Source organism: Teleopsis dalmanni, chromosome 1 (assembly GCF_002237135.1).
Source record: "Teleopsis dalmanni isolate 2A chromosome 1, ASM223713v2, whole genome shotgun sequence".
Taxonomy (NCBI): domain Eukaryota; kingdom Metazoa; phylum Arthropoda; class Insecta; order Diptera; family Diopsidae; genus Teleopsis; species Teleopsis dalmanni.
In genome coordinates this window covers 202,895,481-202,903,394 of record NC_051846.1, presented here as the reverse complement: position 1 = coordinate 202,903,394, position 7,914 = coordinate 202,895,481, and positions in this window count along the sequence as shown.

Here is a 7,914-nt window from a genome sequence, read left to right as displayed (position 1 = left end):
CACGGTACATGTGTGGGTGTATGTGTGTAGGGTGTTTTTTTTGCTTCGTTTTTAGTAGCATCGAAATGCTTGGGCTATAGGCCCATAAAAACCCCAAAATTTTGCGTTTCCATGGAACACGTTGCATTGCGTTCATTGCGGTCGCGGTTTTGCTGCATGCATCCATGCATTTGAATTTCGTATAATCGCAGGCATGCAATCCTTTTGCATTTGTACTCGCATTGATGTTGGTGCTGCTATAATTTGGTACACTTTTCAATTTGATTGCAATTTACGCTTTGTGCATTGCCATCAGTTTATATTGCAACCAGCTAGTAACCTCCACAAACCTCCACAGCCTCCATAAACTCTTGAATCTCTAACAATTTGGCATTTTGTTCATTATAGAGTAACATGGAAAAATTTATTGCATTTAATCTATTGTGGGACTCTACAAATTTTGAAGTTAATAACTTCCTTAAAACAAAGAATTTTTCTGTTTAAAGTCATACAATATGCACTTCAACTAGTCACGCAATGCGAATCAATCGTCTAAGCAACGATTTTCTTACGTATTTAAGTTGACATGCACTTAAGTGCATGCAAACTAAAGTCTCTTCTAATCGCTGCAATGCAAAGCGGCGGATCGAAAGCACATTACTTCCAGCATTACATATGCTTTCATTTAAGCTACTAAAGACAGTTCTTGCATATCTGCACTTGCATTACTAAAACACATGAAAGCGGCTTTAAAATGCTCTGCTAACAAATATTTTCCAATGCGTCTATCCATGGGTATGAGTGCGAGTACGAGTATCGGCAAACGTGGTTTTCACTGTTAACCATTGCGGTAGTGGTTGCGTTTTTATGTTCACTCTAACGTTTTTTTACATATTCATTTTTCTATCAATTTTTTTTTTGCATTTTTCAATATATTTAATTCTATTGGGGATTTTCTGCGACTAACGATGACTTAAATACGACATGGATACGGTCAATAATCCGTTATAGTTTAGGCTTAAAAAATCACTGTTAACGCAGCATTTTTATACGTTGAGGTTTCGAAATGAGGTTCATCGGTTTGAGGGTTAATACATTTGTGGCTAAAGTGGACGGAAGTGGAATTAAAAGGCAGAAGTATGGAGACAATATTGGAATTTAATGCAACAAAATTTTAAGTTAATATAGTAGACAAAATACTGTGTTGAAGTGACATTTTACACTTAAAAAATATTAATGATTTCAGACATAAAATTAAAAAGGACTGTTTGGATTATCTGCTTTCTCAGATGTGTCCTTAAGAGTACTAGTTTATGTTCCATTGTAGATTGTTAAGAGCAGTAATTAGAGTACGAAGAGGTAAGTAGAGTACTTACTTTTACTTTCCTCTATTTGCTAATAACAATTAGAATCCACTTAATTTATTTGTAACTTCCCGGTTAACATGACATTCAAACAATAAGTTCAGCACTTGGGAACTAGTTTTATCTGATCATTAGTCTATACGAAACCACACAGAGGAACTTTGCATTCCTTTTAATACTTATTGTAGAATTTTTGGAAACTTGTAGGTAGAAGAAACAATCTATTAAGCAATTAAATAAAAAACTTATATACAAAGCAAAATAAGTCGAACTATTTTTGAATGGGTTCGAAGTCCAGAACTACTTCCTTATACATGTTACTGACAAGACGCTATTAGAAGGAATTGATCGCATTATAGTCAATACGAATTGAGAAGGATGTTAGTGTTTAATCCATAATGTAGTATATTAACTGATTATGGAAGTTAGAATTACATATATGCTACTACAATCAGCAGCAAGGATCTTTTTCTGATGCAAAGATTTCCACATATTCCGTGATCATCACTTTATTCCGACGATTCGATTTCTATTCTCTTATGAAAGAAGTGCTAATAAGCATATATATTTCTTTAATGCAAGAACTAACGTAATCATATTTATACTGTCACATCCTGGTCGTTCCTACATATAAAATAAATTAGTCAGAAAATAGCTTTTACAATCCACGAACGAAAAAAAAAATCTTGTCTTAGAATCTGTAGATGCTTTCAGAAACAGTCATGAGCAGAAGCTAAGCCCATGAAAATTTTCAGTACTTTGGAGTTAATACTCTCAATTGCTAGTAAGATTGAGAGAGTAAAGCTAAATATCTAGACTTTGATTTTGTCAGGAAATTCATCCATATTAGATAGCATGCTGATACTACACAAATAAATTATAAGACCAATCCTTATCTACAGCTACGTAGCGTTAAGTAACACAATGAGTTACACTATTAAACATCTTTAATCCGAGAAATAAATTTCTTCAAACAGGGAAATCCATTAAGAATTAGAAATTGGAAGCATAAACTAAACAATAACTCTGTATTTGAATATTACTACATATAATAGATTTAAGAATAAACTACTGGAAAATGGGCCTTTAGTAATTGACAAATTGAAACGCTTGCTTTGAACCATTTAATAAAATTCGTTATAAAAGGTTGGAAATGTAAGCTTTAAGTACTGATATATGTATATATAAATTATAACAAAAAATGATCCGGGAAGGGTTATTTGAAAGTTGATGACCTATTATTTGATTCTTTTACATATTTTGCTTTTTTTTGATGGTCTGTTTACAGTACATTTTTTTTTGTTAGAGTGAATGTAAAATATGTTATACGAGTATCATTTTCATTTATTAAAAATAATCAAGGAGGAAAAAGAAAAATGTATTAATCTGTAAATATACCCTACAAAATGAAGTCACTTAAAGATTGTGTTTATGTCTATTCAATTCTTCAGTAGGATTTATGGAAATCAAACAATTTTCATGTGAAACAAATCTGAAAAGATATTATTTTTTTGTTTTGCTGAATATAATTTGTAGATTTTTAAATATTTACATTTGAGCTGATTTTATGATATTTATCTTACCTTGTTGAAGTCATTAAAACCCGATTCGAATGCGCTCGTACGAAACATATTTGCTCAACAGTTAAAAATCGTCAACACTTCAAAAAGCTCAACAACACAAAAAATCGCATAAACAATCGATGGCATCGATGGCAGCAGCAACTGATGTAGAAACTAATGGCAGCAATATATATCAGCAGCAACAAAGAAAGAAAAAAAAAAAATTGCTGGAAAAAATAAAAAATATTAAAAAAAATATATAATACATATATATATATATATATGAGAGAATGGAAAAAAATTTATATGGCAACAAAGTTACGAGCCAATCGACAAAATCAACTCACTTAAATCCGCTCGAAACTGACGATTTACGTTTGCCACTCATGAACTTCAAGTGGATTCGAAAGCGGAAAATAAACTGCATAGAGAGTATCAATGGACACACTGTGCGAAGGGCTCTAGGATTTGGTCAAACGGAAAATCCTTCAAGTGTTGCCAACAATAAACAAAATGCAACAAAACAAATTGTAGAAAACAAAAAAAATTGTTGCTCCACAAAAAACAAAACAAAACAAATTAAAACAACAACAACAACAAAAATGGCAACAAATGTTAAAAATGTTGGCAATAATTTTTTTAAACAAATCAAAGCAAATACGAGCACCGAGAAAAAATCTCAATGTGACTGTAGTAAATTTCTAGTGCCTCTACCCGTCCGTCAGTGATCCACATGAATAGGCCTTAAAATATTGGCCAAATGCTTCTGGCCAACTTGTCCATACACAGCAGAATTGTCGTTTTTACAGAAAACTACTTTTGATTTTATTCCCGTCAGTAGTTGTTGAAGAGGAAGCAATGCGTTTCAGTTGCCAGGTAATGAGTTCGAGTTAAGGTAAACGAAATCGGGATTAAAATGGCCGCACCATAACTACTCTGTTACTTATTGGTTATTGCAAAGAGTTTGTAGACTTTTACTAGATGAAGTCAAATTTGAACAAATTAATATTATTCAATAACTTAAGTGAAGTTTCTAATTAATTATTAGAAGCTCTTCTGAGATTCTTCTATATATAGATCATCTGGAGAAATTAATGCCGTTGACAATTTAAATAATATTCCTTGGTGTAAGATTTCAATGTACAACCGATTAAATAAAAGTTGCATGAAAGTAATCGGTTTTCAGACAATCAGGAATTGCTCATCATGCAATTGTTTTATTCTCGATTTCAGAGACCTTTTTTCGGTGTTAGTACCCATTAACCTAATCTTTGAAAAACAGAACCCTGAATCTGTTCGCGGCAAAATCATATCAACAGGAACAAAACTGAACTACAGGTATATGAGAAACTTCTTTACAAAGTAATAGCAACTATTAAACCCACTTTTCATATACTTCCCGTCCACCTGTGCCACGTCCATGCTTTCTGGCTTAGCTAAACCTAGACCTCTAGTTATTAAGACTCTTGACCACAACTCCTCCCCTTAATTACTGCCATTAGTTTCCACTTTGCCTTGAAAATCTGCTTCATTCATTCTTAAGAGAAGGTTTTAAGGATTCAAGTCTTACATTGTGGCTGTTGATCCATTCCATCTATTACAAGAAAAAAATAATAACAAAAGAAAAAGCAATGTAAACGAGGTAAGGCATGCTCTGATTGCAGTGGTTAATAATTACGAATAAAGCAAATACATTATATAGCCACGAAATATTAGGATATCTCATTGCTATGGATAGTAATAAGATAAAAAGAAAATGTGTAATATCCAGTATCAAAACTGAATATAAGTAATTACGAGAATAAGCTAAGTTTATCCAGAAATCCACAATCCCGCCTGAAATCCACAGGATTCAATCTTGATTATATTGATAGAGAATATCTGTCTTTATTTGTATCAATTATTTTTAAAATTTTTTTTTAATTATTATTGAATATTTTGATTTAACATAAATATGTTTGTTTTAAAATACTCTAAAACTCCAAGTTCATTGACCATTCAATACCTCATAGTGTCCTTCCATCCTTCCATTCAAGGTCGTAGATACAAAATTAAGCAATTTACGCTTTTAATATCTTAAGACTGTAAAATTTATGCCCAAATGTACCACAAATTGTTTTATCAACCACACGTTGTTTAACAATTTACCACATTTATCCTGCTTATGTGTTTCCAAGGATATTGGATTGAGTTCTAGCCCAACTTGACAGCTGAGCGACTTCGTAATTTTCGTACACCAACACGTCCCACTGTTAACCATTATCAGATCTCATTAATACGCTCCTAAAATCTGGTAAAAGTCAATTTCTAAATCATACGAAGGTCACTTGATGTGGTGAATTACTATAGTATTACTGTAGTATGGAGTTCGGAGTTTCTAGGCACTTGCAGTGTCCAGCAGATACACCGTATCAGCCTTGCTGCATGCATCATGTTGTGTGGTTTATTGCGTTATGGCTTGTAATATTTTTATTATTTTTCGCTTTATGTTGCTAATAGCAAATCAGCAGCATTTGTTAATTGAGGTCGTTATGCTGATTAATGTGGCAATTGTTGCCATAATCGTTTGCCCTTTCCTGTCCCTATTCTGGTGCAGCACAGTCACTGCAACTGCAACAGCACCCACATTGTCATGGTGAAGCATAGTGAATCCGTGCTGGTTGCAAAACTGGGATATTGGTTTTAAAATGCACTTCACGCCTTTTAATGGAATTCGTTTTTGTAGATATTTCATCTGTTGGAGTTCATTTTTGTCACATTAAATAGATACATTAATTTGTACTAATAATTGGTAATTATGTGTGCAGATTGCATTCGATTAGTCAAGTATTAGTTTTGCTCTGCGGTGTGGACGAAACTGTTAGCCTTGAATTTTGTTAATGTCCTTTTCACAGATACTTTGTGAGGAAGGAGATAAAATGAGCATGTCTAACAAAATAGTTATAATATTTAACAATTTTTTTTTAAATGTATGCTCTTGTAATTTATTTAGAAAAAAAATTAGCAAATTAAAGCAATAATTTAGATAGCACTTCGGTTCAAGACAGAAAAGTTGTACTATGAATACAAGCACTACCAGAATTGGAAGAGTTAGGAAAGTGAAACTTAAATACAAATTTCTAATTCTATTGAAGTTTTATATTGATTAATCTTTAAACATAAAGTAACAGTAAGGAGTTTAAAGCATCCCACCTTACTATTCATTCGTAATCATTATTTAAACAGAAAGATGGTGTATAGTATCAATCCTTTATTATGTAGTATGCATCTTTAATAAACACATACACAAGTATTATAATAAAGATTGTATAATATTGAACATAATGTAATTTATAGTGGTTCATATCATCTACCTTATTCCCATTTTCTTAGCATTACCAAAATGATTTTATAAAATTTCACAGCAAATTAATAAAACTCCAGAAAAATGTGCGAACATAAAAGTCAAGTACGGCTTTCGGTCAGTTGATTAAGGAACGTTGACTCTGAGCTGCAAATTTGGCAGAGCACGAGTTCGATTTCTGGTACTTGCAGTCTCAAAAAATTATTTACGAATTAAATTAAATATAAGAATTATTTCCACAACCACTGATGATGAGTATTTGGCAATATTTGAAACAGCTGTATGGTCAGCAAAAAATTCAATTAATTAAAATAATATAAAAATGAATTTTTATTGTTGTAATTCACTACTTTTCGACAACCACTTTACTAAATGATTTTCAAGATCAGTATTCTATTTCCAACTGCTTTGGTCTATTAGGTGTACAAGTTCGTTGAAGGCTTAGTTTCATTTACAAAGATTGAAATCAGAAAAAGTTATTACTTCTTTGCATTTATTATTACTATATAGGTATATATCTCACTATATCATTGAGCTTTAAATTAATAAAAACTAATTATTTATTTATAAATAAGAAAAAACAAGCTTTTCGAAGACATCACTCATGTATTTTAGATTATAATTGCGGCATTAGCGGCAATAATATAAAAGTATTATATTATTGTACTATATTATAGTACAATAATATATTGTAATATTAATAATATTATTGTACTATATTATAGTACAATAATATAATATATATTATACAACTCAATGGAATCGTTGAAAATAAGGACTATCCGTTCCAATGTTAAAATTCCACTTTTATATGAAAATCAGATCTTGAATATAACTATCAGCAGTGCTCAGTGCGTGTAAATCATATAACATCCAGTCGCATATCGTTATCCCGTTAAATTTCAAAAAGAGGCAACTATCTTTTATTAAAGAAATGACGACACTGCAATATAAATGACTTGGTCACAATATATGAGGGTTGCAGAAGACAGAGTAAGCAGTAATCTTTACAAAATATGGAGATTCTAGAATCACTCAATCGAATCAATGAAAATGGTACTGTTTAATATATGAATTTTATAGTTCTACTTTCATATAAGAGTGAGAATTTTAATATAATTGTAAGTAACCGAACACAATTTTATATTATTATCAAAATTATGTTCAAAACTTGGCAACTGTCCACTAATAAAGAAACAATGGTGCTAAGATAAAGCGATCTAGTTATTTGCTAAATTAATGCTGAAGACTCACACAATAATAAAAAAAAGCTGAATAATCCATATGTGGGAAATGTTAAGCGAAGTTGAATTTACGCGTATACTTGAAGTACTAATAATATTGTCACATACAGATGATCACATGTAATACAATTCTCATATGCTTTAAGAAAGTTTTTCTAAAAATAACAACTTCCTATCTATGACTCTTTTGTAAACTTCTGTTTGTAAAAATATGTTTCCCGAAAGTTTAAACAAGGTAGGTAATAGATTTTAAAGTCTATCTGGAATAAACATTTTTTTTGTGTTTTCATTTAGGTAAAAATTGTTATTGGTAACTTTCATCGACATAAATGTTATTGGGACTAATAGCTTACTGAGAGTTGATGGTTTGACCCTTTGATAGCAGCGCGGAGTCTTGATGACTTGTGAGCACGGTTGCCACT